The 23,352-nt window shown below is 46.6% G+C and overlaps 1 long non-coding RNA gene across 1 annotated transcript; it reads right to left on the reverse strand.

Annotated features, from left to right (window-relative positions):
- Positions 1–2,434: 2,434 nt before the first annotated feature.
- On the reverse strand, positions 2,435–11,270 carry LOC138850313 (uncharacterized). The gene is made up of 3 exons (XR_011390034.1): positions 11,131–11,270; positions 9,015–9,108; positions 2,435–2,642 (listed from the first exon to the last, which is right to left on the reverse strand). It is a non-coding gene; the product is annotated as an uncharacterized lncRNA (long non-coding RNA).
- Positions 11,271–23,352: the final 12,082 nt, after the last annotated feature.

Below are 23,352 nucleotides of genomic sequence, written 5' to 3' on the forward strand. Positions count from 1 at the left end.
GTAGCGCCCGCCTCACACCTGACAGTGGCTTTCAGGTGGGGAGGGAAGAGGTCCTACTTGTCTGGACACCACAGAGGTGGCTTGAGAAGATGTCCTTTGAAGATCCAGTACAGTTTCTGTGTCCAGCAGCAGCCCAAGCCTTTAAGCTGTTCCAAGCTATGTATTTCACGAACCTACCCCAGTGGAGGGGAAGGGGGAAAAGTGTTTCAAGGCTGCTCGTTCTGGGCTTTGCTGAGAGAAGTCAAGGGCCTTCTATGAAGGACTAGACTTGCAGACCTGGGTGTGTGGCAGAACAAGAAGATACTGTAGGTCTTCAGAGAGCATCTCCACCACCCACAGCCTCCTTCCCAATAGTGTTACCTCTGCATTTTTACAGCGTGGCCTGTGTGTAGTGTTTGGCTCTTACAGGTGTATTACTTAGGGGTGGGAGGGATGGGATAGGGAGAAAGAGAAATGGGTTAGATCATCTTGATTAAAATTTGGGGCCTGACTGGGAAAATGGTGAAACAGTAGAAAGAACAACTAACAGGTGGTTCATTTCTATGTCCAGGATATTTTACTTTTTCAAAAAGAAAAAATGTCATTGACATCATAAATGGGGACTGCTAGATGATATTGTTTAAAAGCTGTGAATGCCTGAAACCCGTAAGCCAAGGTGTCCCCTGCCTGAGCTTAATGCTGTCTTCCACAAAGGACGAAGCCCGTTCAGAAGTTACCAGAGCTGCCGTTTTGGAGACGGAGACTGGCTGGGGAGGGAGCGTGCACACAGGCAGGTAGATCATTCTGCCTTAGAGGTGCTAATTCTTGAAATTAGACAGGAAGACCCTTTCTTCTCCAATTATGAAGTTGTATCAGCTTGTCCACCCAAACCATCGAGTGAGGTATTGGGAAAGGGGAAGAGAGTGGTACAGGAGATGGGAGAGTAGGGAAAGACAAAGACCCGTGCCCTTAAGGTAGCGAACTCTTGAAACCTCTGGTTTGTTTGAATTTTGAACTGAAACCACGGGTGGCAGGGTTCAGTCACAGACAGCGCAAGTTTCACTGAAACTATTCAAGGGTTGAACAATTCCAGAAGCCCTGGTCTCGGGAGAAGATTAAGCATTCATACTGGGGCAGTGGTTTACTTTAAAACAACAAACAATTTTTTTATCCTAAGAATTAACTGAGACCCAAGATGTTCCGTCTGGATTCCTAAGATCCATCAGTTCTTGACATGGTCTAGAGCTGCATCTAGAGCTGCATCATAAAATCTGCAGGCATGTACTAGGTTTCTGTGAAAACTTCGTTTAAATGTAATCTTCATACTACACTGTGAGCTTTTGTCTTAGTAAAACTATAGATTTATATATATATAAAAAGAGGTGAATGCTCCTACATGGGAAACAGTCCACACAGCAGACTCAATGACAATCACTTTAAATAGCACTCTGACCTCAAAATCAGCCCTGGCTGGCTGAAATGCCCACGAGAACATTTCAGACATGGAAAGCCAAAACATTGTGGCAAAAAGTGTCCTACATGAAGGACCCTGGTGGACGAGACTCCAGTGGAAAGAAGTGGTCATCAAAGAAAGAGGTACTTTTCTCTGAAGAGAAGAGAGAACTTCCTCTTTGCTTATGACCCTGTCTAAATACTGATGGAGTTAGTGGATTCAAAAGGCTTCCACAGCCTAGGCAGCTCATGTCAAGAGCATCAGGTGATCACTGACCTCATATGTAAGAGTGTTAATTGTTAAATTAACAACAGGAGTCACTGTGCACTAACTCCCCATCCAGGACCTCTCTCCTAAAAGAAAATTAACAGGAAAATTTTTTCTCAATGATTAATTTTAGTGTATTAAGTAGAGGATATTCTTATGTCTCAAAAGTTTTGCTTATGCCTAAGTGTCCAACTCCATTGCTTGTTTTCTTAGGTGCTTCCTTAGTTAAAGATAGAACTCCTTCTTAAGGACTTACTTTCTTTTAATGTATTAAGTGGAGGATATGCGTATGTCTCATAAGCCATAGCTATGTGTAAGTGCTTGCAAAAGATGTATCATTCTTGGGTGCTTCTTAAAAATTAATTAAGTTTCTGAAAAAAAAAAGAAGGTAAATTAACTTCGAGATGCAATGACTTTGAACACCCCTTGAGTAACAGTTTTTGTGTGTGTGTGTGCAAATTGTTGAACTCTTTTCTTAATATAGAGTTGGTCTTCTGTGTATATAGTTGATTGAAAATGGGACAGAGAATGGGAGGAGGATGAGGGGTAGGAGTTCAGGTATGAGGGTGGGTATGGTGGGAAGAATCACTATATTCCTAAAATTGTACTTATGAAATGCATAAAGTTTATATTTCTTAAAAAAAGGTTTCTTTGGGAAAAAAATAAATTTAACTGAACCAGCTAACCAAAAAAAAAAAAAAGGGCCAACAAAAATGAAAAAAAAAAAAAACAAAAAACCAGAAATGTTCATTTATTTGAAAGGCAGAGTTCCAGAGAGGCAGAGGCAGAGAGGTCTTCCATCTGCTGGTTCACTCCCCAAATAGCTGCAATGAGCTGGTCCAACCTGAAGCCAGGAGCCAGGAGCTTCCGGGTCTCCCACATGGGTGCAGGGGCCCAAGGACTTGGGCCATCTCCCACTGCTTTCCCAGGCCATAGCAGAGAGCTGGATCAGAAGAGGAGCAACCAGGTCTTGAAACAGTGCTCATATGGGATAATGGCACTACAGGTGGCGACTTTACCCGCTACGCCACAATGCCGGCTCCCCAGTCTTTCCTTTTGCAGTTGCTGTCCCATCAGGGCGTGGCATCCAGAGCTATGGGGCCACCCTGTAATCTTGAGGGGAGCACTTTGAGGATGAAGCTGACACACTGAGGATGGCAAAGAAAATGGGAGGATCTGGGCCATGGACTCCATCAACGCTGGGGATGCCCTGCCCTATTTATTCATATATTTATTTATTAGATTTATTTATTATTTGAAAGTCAGAGTTACAGGGAGAAAGAGAGGGAGAGACAGAGACAGATCTTTCATTCACTGGTTCACCCCCCAGATGGCCATAATGGCTAACACTGGGCTAGGCCAAAGCCCTCTCTTTTTTTATAGTTGATTGTTTTTAAAAGATTTATTTATCTACTTATTTGAAAGGTAGAGTAACAGAGAAAGAAGGACAAGGCAGAGAGAGATAGAGGGAGAGGGAGAGCGATTGATCTTCCATCTATTGGTTCACTTCCCAAATGGCTTCAATAGCCAGATTGGGGCGAGGCCAAAACTAAGAGCCTGGAACTCCTTCCAGGTCTCCCACATGGGTGGCAGGGGCCCAGGCACTTGGGCCATCCTCCATTGCGTTCCTAGGCACACCAGCAGGGAGCTGGATCAGAAGTGGAGGAGCTGGGAATCCAGCTAGCACTCCAATATGGGATGTTGGCATTGCAAATAGCAGCTTAAATCCCATGATGAGCCATGATGCCATCTCCTCCTCCAAAGCCCAGGGACTTCTTAATGTGTACAAAAGGACATTTTGATTAGAGTTTTCTGTGAGTTGCAGCCAAAAGCCTAGAAAACCACAGGGCTATTATGCTGGATCAGGCAGGAGTAGGGAAAGGAGATACCATGTTCACATGGTATTTTTAGACACCTTGCAGAGATTGTATATACTAGTGCTTGGGAAATATGCAAAAAAGAAACAATTATGGAATCCCTGTGTATCTAAAGTAATGTGCTTTTCCAAGACCAAGACTGGGTTCACGAACATTGGTACTGTGCGAAAGCAGAAAGAGCTCTGCAGTGGGTCTCTGCAGCTTTGGTCTACAGAGGACATCACTGAAGGACCATTCCTCGCCATTCAGATAAGCCTGACCCCACATGCCCTGGTCACAGGAGTGGGCCAGAGACAGAGGTCTGGCCAGCAGGATGCACCATCCCTTGCTTAGGCTACGGTGACTGTTTAAGGAACAGGCACATGACTATAGGGACAATAGACCAAGGAGGACTTGGGAGAACAAGGGACATTTATTTTCTGCTCTGGGCCTGGAAAGCCTTCTGACGAGGGGAGAGAGCTTTTCGAAGGTAAAGCCAGCCTCAGAACCAGAGGGCAGCTGAGGACAGATGGTCCTCGTGCCCGAGCCTCTGGGTGCAGCCGTGCCTGAAGCTGGAGCCCACCTTCAGACTTTTCATGTACCTGAGCCCATTCTCTCCCTGAGGTGCTTAGGCCACTTTGCATGGCCCGTCACTGATTGCAGGTCACAGCGTCCTCACTGATTCACTGGAGCAGGGCTGGCGAGCCTTTCTTTCTGCCTAGGGCCACATGGATACTTATAACATCACTCACTGGCCGTAAAAATGCTCCATTGAAAGCCAAGTCCGTCACAGATATATTGAATGCCGAGTCCTGCCTGTGCTTGTCTGGGCAGGGCCAGAGCTAATGAGCTCACAGGCCTTATCCAGCCAGACATTCCCCCACCCTTTTGCTAGAGAATCAAACAAGGCAAGAGGGAGGCCCCAGAGCTGCCACCGTGGCCACCGTGGGCTCTGGTGAGGAAACAGAGACACTCTCATGGTTTCACGAAGTGGCCTTGTGGGGTAGACCAGCTGGCTAAGTGCACAGTCCAGGGCAGGGACCAATGCATCTGAGTTTCCATCCCAGTTTCTGTAATTACTAGACCAATCAATCTGAAGAAGCCCCTCACCCATTCTGGATCTCTGTGTTTCCCATCTATAACGTGGGAAAAAACTGCTTACCTCACAAGCTTGTTGTAAGAATTAAGATAATAGAGAAAAATCCCCTGGCATAGAACTGGGTAGATACCTCTCCCTCAAGTGGTGTTAGTTCTTGGCATCCTAGAAAACAAGTATCAAAGTTGTCGAACTAAAAATGTCCAAACTGGGGCAGGCATTGTGATATAGCGGATGAAGCTGCTGCCTACAAGGCCGGCATCCCATACAGGTGCTGGTTTATGTCCTGGCTGCCCCACTTCTGATCCAACTTCCTGCTAATGGCCTGGGAAAAGCAGTGGAGGATAGCACAAGTGTTTGGGCCCTGTAACTCATGTGGGAGACCCAGAAGAAGCTCCTGGTTCCTGGCTTCAGACAGATCCATCCCTGACCCTTGCAGTCACCTGTGGAGTGAACCAGCAGATGGTTCTCTTTGTAACTCTGACTTTCAAATAAATAGATTAAAAAAAAAAATAAAAACCTTTATGGGGGTCAGTGCTGTGCTTCAGCACGTTAAAGCCCCAGCCTGCAGTGCCGGCATCCCATATGGGCACCAGTTGGAGCCCTGGCTGCTCCACTTCTGATCCAGCTCTCTGCTATGGCCTAGGAAAGCAGCAGAAGATGGCCCAAGTCCTTGGGCCCCTGTACCTGCATGGGAAGTCCAGAATAAACTGCTGGCTCCTGGCTCCTGGCTTCGGACCAGCGCAGTTCTGGCCAGTGTGGTCAACTGGGGAGTGAACCAGTGGATGGAAGACGTCTCCCTTTCTCTCTGCCTCTTCTCTCTCTGTGTAACTCTGACTTTTAAGTAAATAAATAAATCTTTAAAAAAAATATAAACCTTTATGAACAGTGTCCAAATTCACTACTAACACCTCTTGGATTTTCTTTTGTCCTCACCGCTTTTGGTTGCTATCTCGTTCTGTCTCTCACTGTTTAATCACAGCCTCTCCCACTGAAAACAACGGCCGCCGTCACTTGAGCATGTACTTCATTCTTGAGCACTCAGTGAACTATCTTCAATCATGTCAGCAGCGATCGAAGGAGGTGGCACCGAGCTATGGCTTAAATGTGAGCCCCAAAATTCATGTGTTGGAAACGTAACCCTCAGATGCAGATGTTAATGGTGTTTAGAGGTGGGGCTTTAGGAAGGAATTGGGACTAGATCAGGTCAGGAGGGTGGAATCCTGGGATCGCATGAGTGGCTTTGTGAGAAGACAGAGATCTGAGCTGGCCCCCAGTGGGATGCTCTGTCGCACCATGGGGTGCCCTCTTCTGTTCTGATGTAGCAGATGCTGGTGCTGCACTCGTGAACTGCTCTTGGCTCCAGAACCGTGAGCCAAACAAACTTCCCTTCTGTATAAGTTAGTGTTTGGGGTATTTTCTTATAGAGAGCGGGCAGGCTGGTGTTGGTACTATGGTGCAGCGGCTTGAGCCACTTCCTGATGCTGGCATCCCATATAGTTGCTGGTTCGATTCTTGGTTGTCCACTTCTCTCTCTCTCTCTTTTTTTTTTTTTTTTTTTTGACAGGCAGAGTGGACAGTGAGAGAGAGAGACAGAGAGAAAGGTCTTCCTTTGCCGTTGGTTCACCCTCCAATGGCTGCCGCGGACGGCACACTGCGGCCGGCGCACCATGCTGATCTGATGGCAGGAGCCAGGTGCTTATCCTGGTCTCCCATGGGGTGCAGGGCCCAAGCACTTGGGCCATCCTCCACTGCACTCCCTGGCCACAGCAGAGAGCTGGCCTGGAAGAGGGGCAACCGGGACAGAATCCGGCGCCCGACCGGGACTAGAACCCGGTGTGCCGCGCTGCAAGGCTGAGGATTAGCCTAGTGAGCCGCGGTGCCGGCCCCTGGTTGTCCACTTCTAAGCCAGTTCCTTGTTCATGTGCCTAGGAAAGCAGCAGAGGATGATCCAAGTGCTTGGGCCCTGCACTCACATGGGAGACTCAGAAGAAGCTCCTGGGTCCTCGTGCCTGCCTGGCCCAGCCCTGACTTCTGTGGCCATTTGGGGAATGAACAAACAGATGAAACACCTCTCTGTCTCTCCTTCTCTCTCTGCAACTTTGTCTTTGAAATAAATAAAATAAATCCTTTTTTAAAAAAGAAATAAGGAAATCAGGCCAAGACATACCAATTCACAGCTTAGGAGGCATGAGCTCATGGAGGTGGTGACCCATCTGCCCCGTTAGGATGAGGCCAAGCCCACATGGCATCTGGATGCCACTCACAATGACGAGATATCCTGTGGCATTTCTTACTGTTGGAATTCTGCTTTCTTGGGAGAATAAAGAAGGCACAGTGCTGTTTTGAGTTTCAAACCACAGTTACCTGTGTAACTAAAGAACCTGTAAGTCCTTCAATAGGAAAAAGTGGAAAGTGATCCAGCGAATGCCAGATCGAAGGGTATATCCAATTGCAGTTCCTACTGTGCTGGAGGTAAGATAACGCTCTTGAACTTCACACTGGCAGATTCAAAATGGAGACTTTAGATTTCCTTCATTTAGATTCAATTAAAAGGAACACCTGTAGGATCATGCAGCTAGGAGATGAGGTTCAGGTTAAACGAACACTCCTTTCATTATGGCAAAGACCTTCAAGCCAAGCCCAAACATCTACAGCCATCGTCACCATCCCCTGTCTGCTACCCGTGTGGCAGTCTTGTTGGTGCTTTGATACAGGCAATCCTATCCTAATCAGTTGTACTAGCGTCTTCATCAGGATCTACAAGAACCTATTTTTTGTTCCCTTAGAAACACAAAACCTGCAAAGACCTATTGGAAGATGCCTGTAGCCGCCCGTTTCTAATAAAGAAAAAAGCGTTCATCCTTACTGCTGATATGCAGGACTCTTATTGCTGGAGATCAGCTATAGAGAGGCTACTTCAGAAAGTGGGATGATATGCTACAGCTAAAGCAAATAGGACAGGCCTACGGGAATCCATACTGACGCGGAAAGGTGTTCACAATGTATATGTGCATTTTTAAAAAAATATTTATTTATTTGTTTGAAAGTCACATTTACACAGAGAGAGAAGGAGAGGCAGAGAGAGAGAGAGAGAGAGGTCTTCCATCTACTGGTTCACTCCCCAGTTGGCCACAACAGCCAGAGCTGCGCCGATCTAAAGCCAGGAGCTTCTTTCAGGTCTCTCACACAGGTGCAGGAGCCCAAGGACTTGGGCCATCTTCTACAGTTTTCCCAGGCCATAGCAGAGAGCTGGATCAGAAGTGGAGCAGCTGGGCATTGAACCGTTGCCCATATGGGATGCCGGCACTGCAGATGGTGGCTTAACCCGCTACGCCACAGCGCTGGCCCCCGTATATGTACATTTTAAATGTAAGTTGCAGAATGATCTTTAGAAACTAATCTCATCCTGTTCAAAAACAAAAGCCAAGAATTGGCATGGAAGGGAGGGCCTGGGAGGAGGAGCGCCACCCCTCACCAGTGGTTATGGGGCTGTGGCCTGGAGGGGGTCGCCGAGGACTCCAGCTTTTTACCCTAAAGGTTTCTTTTTTTATTGACATGTTTTTAAGAAAGATTTATTTATTTACTTGAGAGGCAGAGTTACAGACAGAGAGGCAGAGAGAGAGAGAGAGAAAGGTCTTCCATCTGCTGGGTCACTCCCCACATGGCTGCAACGGCTGGAGTGGGGTCAATCCGAAGTCAGGAGCCAGGAGCCTCCTTTGAGTCTCCCACGTGGGTGCAGGGGCCCAGGGACTTGGGCCATCTTCCACTGCTTTCCCAGGCCATAGCAGAGAGCTGGATTGGAAGAAGGGCAGCCAGGACTCGAACCGGCGCCCATATGGGGTGCCGGCACTGCAGGCAGTGGCTTTACCCACTATGCCACAGTGCCAGCCCCTACCTAAACATTTCAAATTGTGAGATTTGGGATTAATTTTTTTTTTACAATGAGCTAACTTTATTTCAATATTCAGGAAAATATATACAGGTTTATAAGCTGAAATTCACATCAAATAGCAGAGTCCTTAAGTGGACAGTCCAAGCTGCTGACACTGTTGTGAGTGCTGGTCTGTGCCTTCTCTGTACTCTGCCTTGTGTTTCTTCACTAGAGTGACCTTTCCAGAAGTTTATTCCCTGCAGGCAGGCCGGGGAACACAGCCACCCTGCCTCCTGCTGTGCCGGCCCCTCCTCCCCTGTCTGCTTTCTTTGTCCTAAGGTGGAGACAGCCGTGCACAGTCCCGCAGTTACCCCACACCTCTCCTTCTGGCAGGTGTCCACATCACATCTGTGGGCCCAGAACAATTAAATCAAGATTGTTGTTGCTTTTTAAGATTCTTTTCCCCACATACTTAGATGAAATACTTACTTTGCCTCCAGTAGTTCACATTTGTTCTTCACCTGCCTCTTGCTACGGGCTTGGCAGGTGAGGCCTGGTCTGTGCTTAGAGTACGAAGGACATCCTGGAGGGACAGGCAGGTGGTCAGGGAGAGCGACCACACGAGGTGACACCTACATTGCCACAAAGGCATTCCCAGCTCCCACCACGTGTCTGCCTTAGATGAATAAATCATATTCCTTGGTCTCTAGAGGTTTTTTTTTTAAAAAGATTTATTTTATTTATTTAAAGATTTATTTATTTATTTATTTTATTGAAAGATAGAGTTAAAGTGAAAGAGCGAGATAGACAGAGGTCTCCCGGAGCTGAGTTGATCTGAAGCCAGGAGCCAGGAGCTTCTTCTGGGTCTCCCACATGGGTGCAGGGGCCCAAGGATTTGGGCCATCTTCTACTGCTTTCCCAGGTCACAGCAGAGAGCTGGATTGGAAGTGGAGCAGCCGGGATTCGAACCGGCACTGCAGGCAGCGGCCTTGCCTGCTATGCCACAGTGCTGACCCTCCAGCTTCCTGCTGATGCATCTTGGGAGGCAGCAGATGATGGCTCAAGTACCTGAGCCCCTGACATCCATGTGGGAAACTCATATCCCAGGTGGAGTTCCTGGCTCCCGGCTTCAGCTTGGCCCAGCCCTGGCTGTTGTAGGCATTTGGGGAGTCAATCAGTGGATGGAAGATTCTTTCTCTCTCTCTCTCTCTCTGCCTTTCAAGTAGGTGAAAAATAATTAAATAAACAATTTAACAAATGTAAACCTGAAAAATATGAATGGAAAACATTGGTGGGTAGGGCAGGAATGAGGCTGACGGGAAAGTGCAGAGGAAGGCCAGCAGGAGAGAGGCTTTTCCACCCAGAGCTACCTTGACACAAGACCAGCAGGGAGAGGAGTATCTCCCCAGGGCAGTGCCAGGTGAGAGGAGGGGAGCTGGGCTTTGGCTTCTACGAGGTGGCACAGCCAGTCCCTTTGCAGAATGCGTGGGGCGCACAGTGTCCCTCTCGGGTGGTGACAGGGCTGTCACTCCACATTTCCATGAGAATATAGGCCCTGGAGCTGGCCTGAGAGTACCACAATGATGTGTTTTTTTCCCCCCAGGGTTTGTCCAGAGCATAGGCTCTTTCCTGTGCCTGAGCCTTGATGGATGTCACATAAGCGCCGATGAGAAATGCGAGCCGGGCCTCCTGGGGCTTTATCTTCCCAAACACTGACAGCGAACTGGCACTGCCAGTTAAAGGGCATCAGTGTCTGCAGACCTGGAGAACGGATGGAGCACGTGTGTGGCACGTGTCCCAGTGGTGGCTGTCGGACACCACCCGCTGTGCAGCCTTGGAGGAGTCACCTTCGCTGCTCCTCTCTGAGAGGGGCTGGCACCTATGACGGAGCTCCCAGGTGTGCCCAGGACTCTGCGACAAACTGGAGCAACCCTGCCATCAGCGAGCGATGCCCCAGGCTGTCCCCGGGCCCCAGTCACAGCGATGACACATGCACACCAACCTGAACACCCTGTCCCCAGGCTCCCCTCAGCAACCTGCTGGCTGACACCCAGGGAAATCCAGCTTGAGAAACGTCTTTATGCAACAGCTTCTCCCCGAATTTGTGCTGTTAGTGGTTTTAGATAGAAACCCACTGTTGGCAAAGTGGATTATGCTTGGAATAATTCCTGGAAACCAGATGGACCAGTTTGGTGAGAAACACACAGCACCATCCACCGGGGCATGGCCTCTCTCTGCTCCGGGCCCCTACTCCCCATCATGGGCTGCGATGCGGGGACGGACAGCCAAGAGTCAGGCTAGGTCACGGGATGAGCAGTCTGGACTAGCTGCCGCTGCCCGGGACGGACTGGCGAGTTCTTGTCTTGGCCCAGCTCCCTGCGGTTTTTGTAAAGCAGTAATAACCAGCTTCTAAAGCACACAGGAAGCTTTCGGAAAGTGGGAGACGGCAGCGACTTTGTTCTGTTCTTGTCCCCAGCTGCATACATGCCGAGGTGTTCCCACAGACACTGGATGCTGGGCTGCTGCTGTTGCTGGCTTTCCCTGCCTCTTGCTTCCTAAGACGCTGCATATAACAGCACAAATGGCATGCAGAAGACACACTTACTGAAGAAAGCAGACACGAGAGGACCATACTGCTGGCTGTGCGTTCCGCTGAGCCCAAGGGCTGCTGGTCCCTGCGGGGTGCTGCTCTACCGCAGAGCGCTTGAACTCATCCCTCCTGTCTCATTGTGATCATTCAGCCCCGATCGACTTCTCCCTACTTTCCTCCCAACCCCCCCACCCACCCCCCTCAGCCTCAGTAACCCCGATCTGTATTTCCATGAAGTCAACGGGTTTGGATTCCGCATGCCTGAGATCATCCAGTACTTGGCTTGCTGTGTCTGGTTTATTTCACTTCACACCAGTCCCCCAGGTTCGTCCATGTTATCACAAAGGAAAGGATCCTGGTTTTTCTTATGACTGATTTGTATTTCACTGTGTAGCTGCACTGTATTTCCTTTATCTATTCATCCAATGATGGGCACCTAGGTTAGTTCCATTTCTCGGCTGGTGTGAATAGTGCTGTGATGAACAAGGCAGAACAAATCTCTCTTCACCTGCTGATTTCAGTTCCTTTGGCTCTACACACCCACTAGCTGGACTGAGGGATTATCTGGGAGATTGATTTTTAATATTTCGAAGAACCTCCATAGTGGCTGTACTAATTTAAATTCTTGCCAACCCGGCACCAGGGTTCTCTTTTCACTACAAGGTTTTGTTTTTTTTTTTTTTTTTCTTTCATTGTTTGCTATAGAGGGGACAATAGAAACTCCCTCTTTCATCTCCCTAATAAAACTTTAGGAGATTTTCCATCTTTCATTAAAGTAACGTGAGTGGATTTAGGAACCTCCTAAGGTTGCTGAGGTCTGTGTCCATGTTGACAAAGAATGAAAAAGACAGCTGCTGCAAATGCCTGCTGGAGAGGATGAGGAGACAGCTGTCCCACGTCTAAATGGGACATCTGGGTGCTACACTGAAGTCCACAGGGGGCCCTCAGCCCTTGTCACAATCATGAGTTTGCACATGATCCGATAACTGCTTCCAGCCCGCCGGCCACCTGCCTGATTGCGTGTCTGTAGCTGTCCGTCTGTCCGGGTGGAAGCCTCCCCCAGGCCATCCCAATCTGTAGCCGGGCTTCCCCAGCACGGGCTGCTTTCAGGTTCTTCTCTTAGCCACGCCTTCCCTGTATGGTTCGGTCCATCCCTGTGGCCCTGGGACAAGCACGCTGCAGCAGTGAGAAATGAAATGTCTTCCAAAACCTTCAAGACTTTTCAAATATCACATTGGTGATATCTCCTTCCTGTTCCAAACTATCGTGGTTTCCTGTTGTCTGTCATTTCCAGTCTCAAGTCTGGATCCTGTTATTCAATGCTGTTTACTTTCCGGCCTTCACCTGCATTCATTCAACCAATAGCAGCGTGACCTACTTAAAAATCTAATGTGTGACGGTTCCTTGTATATGCTACTTCAAATAAGCCCCCTTCTTCCCTTCCCTGAGCAGCGTAGGAGAAATGCCACGTTTGTGCTGCCATCCGTGCCGACCTGGGCTCCTGGAATCCTCTCCCCTTCCTCTCTGCTTCGTTGACTCTATTTTAGGTTAGCTCTTAGCTGGCAAGGAGCAGCATTCAAACAATCACTGGGGAAAGAAGGTCAAGGAGTGACTGCCGGGCTGCAGGGGGTTTAGACTGGAGCCAGCAAGACGTCAGGTTCCAAGGCAGAGGAAGCTCCAGGGGCTGGCTGTTTTGTTTTGGTTGAATGGTCTCTTTTTCTATGCCACTGCCACTTGTGTTGAACGTTTGCTCCTCTACAGATCAGCTCGTTCTTCCTGCTCCCTGCGTTCACTTCCGCATGGCTTTGGCTGGCCCTGGGCTCTCCAGTTCTGTCTTCACCTCTCAAAGTAACACCCGAGGCGAGCCTTTGCGTGCCTGCCTGTGCCGCCCGCTCTCTCATTTTGGTTTTTCAATTTGAGATTCCAGAAGGGAACCTGAGGGCTCAGTGTACCTTTTTAAAAAATTTTAGTTTAAGTCATGGGTCTCAGACTGCCCAAGTCTCAGACTTGCATCAGATGCTTTCTGTGGACCAATGCTGGCTGGCGGTCAAGGGTCCAGCTCCATCAGTGGGGGCTGGAGCCGGGGTGTTTCCACATAGGTAGCTGTAGATATGAGCTGGCTCCTCTCTAGCAATGGTCTTTAAAGCCCCGATCAAGTCATATCCCTTCTGCCTTTCTCCTCTCAATTCCTTTCTCACTTATGTGATATTGACAGTCTTGGCTTCTAGTTAGCTATGTCTGTGCATTTGCCTTTTGTATCCTAGATGACAAATAACTTAAAGTCTGATACGCTTAAAAACACAAACCCAAGAACCATAAAGCCAAGACTAAATGACCACCTATTGGAATTCATCATGGCATTATTATTTCAAATATTCTCTTCTGCTGTCCCTGGAAATTATTGAAATATTTCCAGATTTCCAGCCTTCTAGAGCTTATATCTGTTTCTCAGAATGCCTCGTGTCTGCAGGTGACAGAACAAGCCCTTGTCCCAGTCTTTGAAAAGGCAGTTGCAGTAATCATAAGAGATAGAGAACTCTTCTGAAGTGGTCATGGAAGGAAATTGACACATTGGAGAGAAGTTGAAGAAACAGAAGAAGCTTGATTTGGAGATTCACTGGCTCCGGGAGATAAGCGGAGTGCGGAATCTAAATAGAGTTGCCCACGGTTTCAGCTTGGGAGATTGAAAATGGGAAGGGAATTCTAAATTTGGAAAATGAGAGGAAGGTTCAGTGTGATCAATGTTTCCTAGACCTTCCACATTAAGGCAATCAGTGCCAGGCACTAGGCTGGGGCAGGTGATAAGACGGTGCAATTCTTACCATCAACAGGTTCTGTCTGGAGAAGATAGTTCAGGGAGGAAAATGCAGCACGATAAAGACCATGATGAAAACAGACTTGTGGGGCGCCGGATTCTGTCCCGGTTGCCCCTCTTCCAGGCCAGCTCTCTGCTGTGGCCAGGGAGTGCAGTGGAGGATGGCCCAGGTGCTTGGGCCCTGCACCCCACGGGAGACCAGGAGAAGCACCTGGCTCCTGCCTTCGGATCAGCGCGATGCGCCGGTCGCAGTGTGCCGTCCGCGGCAGCCATTGGAGGGTGAACCAACGGCAAAGGAAGATCTTTCTCTCTGTCTCTCTCTCTCTCACTGTCCACTCTGCCTGTCAAAAAAAAAAATAATAAAAAAGTTAAAAAAAAAAAACCAGACTTGTGCAAAATATGGTGGTGGGGGGCAAAACGGAGAACCAGCAAGGCTCCTTGGGAGGGTTGTCGAGAATTTCACGGAGGAGAGAGCGCTGAAGAGTCGCGCGAGTGGAGAGGAATTCTTGCCACCAGAAGTCCTTTTGAAATGTCTAGGATGCGTTCAGAGAAGCAACAGGAAATGAAGCTGAGGTCAGATCCTGGAGGACTTCCCAAGGGAGGCGAACGAGTCTGGTTTTATTCTCCAGGGAGAAGGGAGCCCTTGAAGGGTGCTAAGCCTGGCAGAAAGGCAAGCAGATTTGCAGTGATGCAGTAGTCACTACACCCCGAGGCTAAGCCCTAAGCCCTTATATGTTAAAGTAAGCAGCTGATGTCATGAAATAGCACTACATTCTCAAAAACGGCTTAGAGGAAAAAGCAGTGTTATTTTAGTTTTGCAAATCTCTTGAATGTCAATGAAAACAGTAAATTCTCATATCTGCATCTGCATCTGTAGTCAGTCTGTTATTATGAGATCATGACATGTAACCTGTCAAAAATTCTGTTGTACTCTTATGAGAGAACTAGAGCTAAAATTAGAAAGTGATGACTTGGTATAATGAAAAGAGGTTCGTCATGGAGGACTCCTGAAAGTGTTGGGGTTGGGGGCACAGGAGTCCTCGGATGACCCTCTGACAATCATGGATGTAGCTGAACGCACTTGGAGCCTAGAATGTCCATAGAGGTGCTGTGATCGCCCTGCAGGCTTACCCACTGGGATCAGGACAGGATCTCTCATGTGGCTGCAGGTCATCCCCCGAGGGGCATCGTGCAGGAGTAAAATGGCTCCGACCAGCCCTTAGGCCAAGACAGAGAGAGGGTTTCTCCTCCAGATTTCTTACTTTGTCCCTGCTAGGAATTAAACAGATGATATAAATGAGAATGTGCTATAAAAATTCAGGATGTTAATCCAAAGTAGATTTTTTTTCACTTGAGAGAGCTGGAGACTGAGAAAGAGAGTACGCTCCCATATGCTGCTTAACTTCCCCCATGCCCACAGGAGCCAGGACTGGGCTGAGTCAAAGCCAGGAGCCAGGAACTCGAAACACTAAGCCAGCTAGACCCAGCAGATGCCTACAAGACATTCTATCTGACAGCGGGAGAATGCACATTGTTCTTAAGTGCACGTGAAGGAATCTCTAGGAAAGACCACGTGTTATGCTCTAAAACAAGCCTCAGAAGATGGAAAAGGATTGGAATCAGACAAAACATTTTCTCTGACTATAATGGAATGAAAATAAAAGTCATAATAGAGGAAATTTTAGAAATTCATGCATATGTAGAAATTAAACACCAAATTCTAAATGCCCATTGGGTCAAAAAGAAAATCATCAAGAAAATTAGAAAATATTTCAAGATGAAGGAAAATGAAAGCAAAACATACCAGGACTTTTGGATGCAACTAAAGCAATGTTTAGCAAGAAACTTATATAACTGTAGACATCTATATTGAAAAAAGAAGAGGGGGGCCGGCGCTGTGGTGCAGTGAGTTAAAGCCATGGCCTGAAGCACTGACATCCCATATGGGTGCCGGTTTGAGTCCTGGCTGCTCCACTTTTGATCCTGCTCTCTGCTATGGCCTGGGAAAGCAGTAGAAGATGACCCAAGTCCTTGGGCCTCTGCACTTGCATGGGAGACCCAGAAGGAGCTCCTGGCTCCTGGCTTCAGCACAGTGCAGCTCTGTCCATTTTGGCCATCTGGGGAGTGAACCAGTGAATGGAAGACCTTTCTCTCTCTCTCTCTCTCTCTCTCTCTCTCTCTCTCTGCCTTTTCTTCTCTCTCTATGTAACTCTTTCAAATAAATAAATAAATAAATAAATCTTAAAAAAGAAAAAGAAGATGACTCTCCAATAAATCAGCTGAACTTCCGAGGCTGGTGTTTGGCCCAACAGTCAAGCTGTTGCCTGGAATAGCTGCCTCCCATATCAGAGTTTCTGGGTTTGAGTCCTGGCTCTTGTTTTTAGTCCAGTTTCCTGAATGTGGGTCCCTGCTACTCATGTGGGAGACTGGCATTGACTTCTGGCCTCCTGGCTTTGGCCTGGCCCAGGTCTGGCTGTTGCGAGTGTTTAAAGAGTGAACTAGTGGATGAGATTTCTCTCTCTCTTTCTCTCTCTCACTCTTGCTCTTGTTCTCACTCTTTGCTCTTGCTTGCTCTCTCTTTTAGATAAATAAATACTTTTAAAGCAATAGTAACTTAAACTTCCACCTTAATAAACTAGAAAAAGAAGAACTAACAACCCTAAACAAGCAGAAAGAAGTAACTAAGAAAGACTAGAGGGAATAAAAAAGAGAAAAGCATTAGGGAAAAGCAATGAAACCAAAATGTAGTTCTTTGAAAACATCAGCAAAATTCACAAACCTTTAACTACATGATAAAAAAAAAGACTCAAATTACTAAAATCAGGAATTAAAGAGAATATATCATTATGAATTTTTTTATTTTTTAAGGTTTAATTATTTGAAAGTCAGAGTTACAGAGAGAGAGAGAGAGCGAGCGAGCGTCCATCCTCTGGTTCACTCCCCAGATGGCTGCAATGGCCGGCTGGTGCTAGGCCAGGGCAAAGTCAGGAGCCAGGAGCTTCATCCAGATCTCAGACATGGATATCAGGGGTCCAGGGATTTGGGCCGTCTTCCACTGCTTTTCCCAAGCCATTAGCAGGGAGTTGGATTGGAAGTGGAGCAGCTGGGACTTGAATCAATGCCCACGTGGGATGCCAGCATCACAGTGGTGGCTTTACCCGCTACACCACAACACTGGCTTCCTCCACACCAATTCTGAAGAAATAGAAAGGATTATAAGGAGATCACACAAAAAATTTTATGTCAACAAAGTAGATAAGCTAGACAAAAATAAATCTAGAAAGACACAAACTACTGAAAATGACTTAAGAAGTAGACAGTCTAAATATATGTAAAATAAACAAATTAAACTATTAATTAAAAGACTTCATACACACACACACACACACACACACAGCCAAGGCTGGATCAGGCCAAAGCCAGGAGCCAGGAATTCCGTCCGATCATCTACATGGGTGGCAGGGACTCAAGTACTTGAGCCGTCCTCTGCTGCCTTCCAGTGAAAGGGACTCAAACCAGGCTCTCCGACAGGGGATCTCAAGAGGAGACTTGATGCTGTGTAGATCTTCAAAGAAGAATGAATACAAACCATTGTAAACTCTTCCAAAACATTAGAAATGGAGGGAGATCTGTGCGTTCTGTGGGTGCAGGATTACACTGATACCAAAACCAGACAATGACATCACAAGAAAACTATAGATGAACATCTCTGGCAGACATAGACAAAAATCCTTAACAATGTACTAGCAAACTGAATCAGAGTTTAAAAGTTATATATATATGTGTGTGTGTGTGTGTGTGTGTGCATGTATAATCAAAAGGGATTTATCCCAGGAAACAAAAGTGGCTTAATATATGAAATTCAACTATTGTAATATATTGTATCAATAGAATGAAGAACAACACTACACAATCACCTCAAAAGATGCATTTCACAAAATCCAGCATGCTTTCATAATAAAATATTCAATAAATTAGAAATAGAAATTCTACCACCTGGTGAAAAAGAGTTGTAGTTAACATCATTCTTAATGGTGAAATACAGAAGGTTTTCTCTCTAAAATCAGGAACAAGACAAATGCTTTCAATCCTTCTATTAAACACTGAGCTGGGGGGAGATTTGACAACATAAAAGAAACAGAAGGCGCCCAGATAGGAAAGAAAGAAATAAAGTTTATTTGCTGATGACGGTGATCTTATATATAAAGAACCCTAAGTAATCCTTTAGAAATACTAGAATTATTTTCAGCTACTATAGTCATTGAGACAGGACCTTTAAAAGGACAAAGTGTTGAAGGAATTCAGTAGGAAGACATTTCCAAACTTGCCTGAGTTTGAAAATTTTTAACAACACATTAAAATCCTAGAGCATCAAATTGGTGTTTGCCAAGGCGTTATGAGAACTCTACTGTGTTAGGGTGTTTCCTTTGTATAAAGCAGTGAATGTATTTGAATGTTACTAAATGAGGTGAGCATTTCGCCTAGTGGTTAAGTTGGGAGGCAGCAGGTAATGGCTCCAGTAGTTGGGTCCTTGCCACCCATGAGGGAGACCTGGACTGTGGTCCTGGCTCCTGGCTTTGGCCAATCCGGCCCTAGTTGTTCAAGTCATTTGGGGAATGAACCAGCAAATGGGAGCTCTCTGTCTCTCTACCTCATACATTAATTAATTAATTAAAAATATAAATATTACTGTATACTTGTTTAGCTAAACTTAATGAAAGAATCTAATGGAAAAAACTTAATAATGACATCAAAAGTGTCATTTTATCCATGTTATTTTTGGTTCCTTTGTAATATTTCCTTGATGATTTTTAAATTCTCATTGAAGAATGTTATTGTAAAACATTGTATACAAGACAATTTAGACTTATAATTGAAAGAAATCTTTCATGTATTCTTAGTTTATATTTTAGTAGTAAAGTTTAATTAGAATTAAAATTTTCAAACTATTAAAAAAGAAATGCTGGCCGGCGCGGCGGCTCAGTAGGCTAATCCTCCGCCTTGCGGCACCAGCACACCAGGTTCTAGTCCCGGTCGGGGCGCTGGATTCTGTCCCAGTTGCCCCTCTTCCAGGCCAGCTCTCTGCTGTGGCCCAGGAGTGCAGTGGAGGATGGCCCAAGTGCTTGGGCCCTGCACCCCATGGGAGACCAGGAGAAGCACCTGGCTCCTGGCTTCGGATCAGCGCGGTGCGCCGGCCACCAATGGCCGTGGCAGCCATTGGAGGGTGAACCAACGGCAAAGGAAGACCTTTGTCTCTGTCTCTCTCTCTCACTGTCCACTCTGCCTATCAAAAAAAAAAAAAGCTAAAATTAATAATGAACTCATCAAAGTTGTGTCATATATATGCAGTGGCACAGAGGATTACGCCCTGGCCTGCAGCGCCGGCATCCCATATGGGTGCTGGTTCAATCCCAGCTGCTCCACTTCCGATCCAGCTCCCTGCTAATGCACCTGGAAAAGCAGTGGAAGATGGTCCAACTTCTTGCGTCCCTATGTGCACTATGCTGCTGGATGGAGTTCCTGGCTTGCGGCTTCTGCCTGGCCTAGCCCTGGCTGTTGCACCCATCTGGGGAGTGAACCAGTGGATGGAAGATTTGTCTCTTCCTCTTTCTGTGTAACTCTGCCTTTCAAGTAAATAAGTAAATTTTTTTGAAAAATGAAGTTATAATCTTTGTGATTATAGATTAAGCAATGCTTTTCATATGTCATCAGGTAGCATTTAGATAAATTTGACTTTATCAAAATTAAAAACATTGGTGTTTAAAAGGACACTAAAAAAGAGCTTATCTTTTAATTCTATCTTTCAACAACATTTTGAAGGACTCTTGTATCCAATACGTGTGAAGAACTCTTCGAATTTAACAATAAAAAGGCAGCACGATGCAGTGGGCCAGGGCTATTCCATCACGTGTTGCACAAAGATATTTCCGTCAACAACAGGCCACATATTCCACAGCAGCCCCATAGAATCAGGATGCATCGGAAACATTGCTTTCAGCTACTGAGCGCACAGCTGAAGACAAGATAGGAGGAAACTGAAGAAAAAGAAGAACCCTCAAGAAAATTCACCATGGAAGATTTTGTCGAAGCTGTTGCAGACTTCAACAATCTCCTTAGAGAGATTGAAAGCAGGAGCCCCAGTACCAAATGCTTCCAGTAACAGAAGAACATTCATAGTGCTGTCAGCATCGGCACTCGAGCAAATCAGTGATGAGAGAGAGAAACAAACCATGGGGCTGACTACCAACACGCTTCTGAGAAGAACAAGGACTCTTTAAAGGGGCCTCAAATAGGCCCCTTGGGAGGTATCTGGAGGAAGATATTGTTATAGGAGATGGCAGCTCCACCTCTGTAATTTCCCCTAAAGACCCTCCAGGGGGGCTCTGTGGCATTGTGGCATAGTGCCACCGCCTGGGATGCCGGCATCCCACATGAATATCGGTTCCTGTCCCTGCTGCTCACTTCTCATCCAGCTCCCTGCCTAGGACAAGCACGGAAGATGGCCCAAGTGCTTGGGCCCCGACTGCACACGTGAGACACCAGGATGGAGGCTTTTCAAACTTGGCTGTTGCTGCCATTTGGGGGGGTGAACCAGAGGGTAGAAATCTCTCCCTCTCTCTCTCTAACTCTGACTAAACCTTTTAAAAAAGCGAAAGAAAAAGGCTGCTGAGTGGAACAAAATGTGGAAGGAGAAGACAGAAATATTGAAGATCCTGACCCCTTGTAGCCCTAGGTTAATGTGTTTCTGCCCTAAATTTTAAAAAGATTTATTTATTTATTGAAAGATGTGTGTGTGTGTGTGAGACAGAGAGAGAGGGAGAGAGAAAAAAAAAATCTTCCACCTGCTGATTCACTCTCCAAATGGCTGCAACAGCCTGGTCTGGACCACACCAAAGCCGGGAGCGGGGAATTCCATCCTAGTCTCCCACATGGGTGGCAGGAGTTCAAGTACTTGGGCCATTTGCTGCCTTCCCAGGCTCATTAGCAAGGAGCTGGACCAGAGGTGGAGTAGCAGGGATTTGAACCAACACTCCTATCTGGGATGCCAACATTGCAACCAGCAGCTTAACCCACTGGGCCACAATGCGAGCTCCCATGTCTGATTTTTAACACACACATACACACACACACACACAATTTAACATGTAAAAAAAAACTTGATAGAGAAATGCTTATACAATAAGGATGTATGAAAGAAACCATTTTTGTCTAGCTACGCAATGTGCTTGTATTTTAAGCGAAGGGTTATTATGAGTCAAAAAGTTTGAAAACATGAAAAAGTTTACAAAGTAAAAATGTTGTAGTAAGCTAAGGTTAATTTATTACTGGGGAAAGACACCTTTTTAAATAAATTCGCCAGCACCTAAACGCAGATTGCTTTTAGAGATGCAGCAGTACGCCTCCTCATCCACTCGCCACTCACCAGCTCACCTACAGGCTCTATCATGGGTATTGCCCTACACGAGTCCACCAGTTTTTATCTTTTATACAGTATTTTTACTGCACCTTTTCCATGTCTAGATACTCAGATATGTCCCATTACATTACCATTGCCTACAGTGCGCAGTGCAGTAACCTATTGTACAGGTTTGTAGCCTTGGAGCAGTAAGGTAACCCACATAGCTCAGGTGTGTAGTAGGCGACAGCAGCCAGGATTATGTCCCCACATATATGTCCCCACTCTATAATGTCCCCACAATGACACACTTCTCAGAGCACATCCCACCAAAAAGCAAAGTGTGACAATACAGGCATTGCTCCAAACCAGCACAGCAAACCAGCACGTGAAAAAGGAGCTGGACACCACTGGCCATCAGAGAAATACAAATCAAAACCACAATGAGATATTTCATATCCATGTGGGTAGCTATAATAAAAAAAAAGTCAGAAAATATTGAGTGTTGGGAAGAGGTGGAGAAACTGGAGCTGTCCTACACTACTACTAACAGGGACGTCATACGGCACAGGTGCTTTGGAGATAGAGTAAATAGAATGGTAGACTAGAGAATAAAGGTACAAATGGAACCAAGGACGGCTCTATTCTGGTAGTTCTTCAGAAAACCTAAACATAGAAAAACGACATGACCCAGTAATTCCACTGCTGGGCATCTGCTCAAAGGAAATGCAAACATGTGTCTACAGAAAACCTTGCACCTGAACGTCCACAGAAGCATCATTCAGCACAGCCCAAGGGCCGAAACAGCCCAAATTTCCCCAAACTGATATGAGGGTCAATAAAAGGTAGTATATCCAAGTACTAAAATGCTATTTGAGCACAAAAAGAAAGTATGATGCGCTGCGATACAAATGAGCCTTGAGAACAATAGACAGGGAAGAAAGCAGGCACGAAGGGCTGTCGCTCCCCCTCTTCGTGGAGGAACGACACAGGACCCTGCGCTGTTCTTTCGTCTGCTCGGCCCTTCCCGGGTTTGCTGCTGGTTCTTCCCGGGTTGGCTACCGACCCTTCCACCTCCGTGGAAGGGCGGTTCCCCCTAGCCACTTTCCCCACTTCCGCGGGGGAGCAGCACACCGCCGGCCGGCTCTCTCGGGCGCTGCTCAGGTGTTCCTTCAGATAGATGTTCCTGGTGCATGTTGTCTCTCTCCTCCTTTATAGTCCTCTTCCGCCAATCCCAACTCTGCTACCCACACGCTGAGTACGCTGCTCTCCTCCAATCAGGAGCAGGTCCTGCTGTTTATTGGTTGAACTGGAGGCAGCTGTGTAGAAGCTGTTTCCTCCTCTCCCAGTGCCATATTGTGGGAGAGCAGATGCATAGAATAAGTCTTAATTCCAGTAACTTAGTCTAGTCCGAGTTGCTCCCAGTTGCTCCCCACAAAGGGCCACGCACTGGGCACCTGTATTTATTTGGAGTGCCCAGAGACACCAGTGCCCACAGAGGCAGAGCAGCTCAGTGTAAGCTGTGCTAGAATGGAGAGGCACTGGCATGGCTCTGGGGCTCCTTCTGTGGGGTGGACATTCTGGAATTAGACGGTGGTGATGGCTCCAAAACTTTGTGAATATACAAAAAGTTACTGAATTGTACATTTTGAAAGGCGAATTTTTTTAAAGATTTACTTATTTGAGAGGCACAGTTTCAGAGAGACACACACAGAGAGAGAGAAGAGAGAGAGAGAGAGAGAGAGAGAGATCTTCCATCTGTTGGTTCTCTCCCCAAATGGCCACAACGACCAGGGCTGGGTCAGACTGAAGCCAGGAGCCAGGAGCTTAATCCGGGTCTCCCATGTGGGTGCAGGGGTCCAAGCACTTGGGCCATTAATGGGTGAATTTTATGATGTGTGTGCTATATTTCAATAAAGCCAATTTTTGGCTTTTTTTCTTTTTAGAAAATTGGGTATTTTTTGCTTTTATCCTCAGTACTATCTCTTGTCTTCTTCCAAATCATGCTGTGGCCTTGTCGCCATAA

Source organism: Oryctolagus cuniculus, chromosome 7, assembly GCF_964237555.1.
Source record: "Oryctolagus cuniculus chromosome 7, mOryCun1.1, whole genome shotgun sequence".
Classification (NCBI taxonomy): Eukaryota; Metazoa; Chordata; class Mammalia; order Lagomorpha; family Leporidae; genus Oryctolagus; species Oryctolagus cuniculus.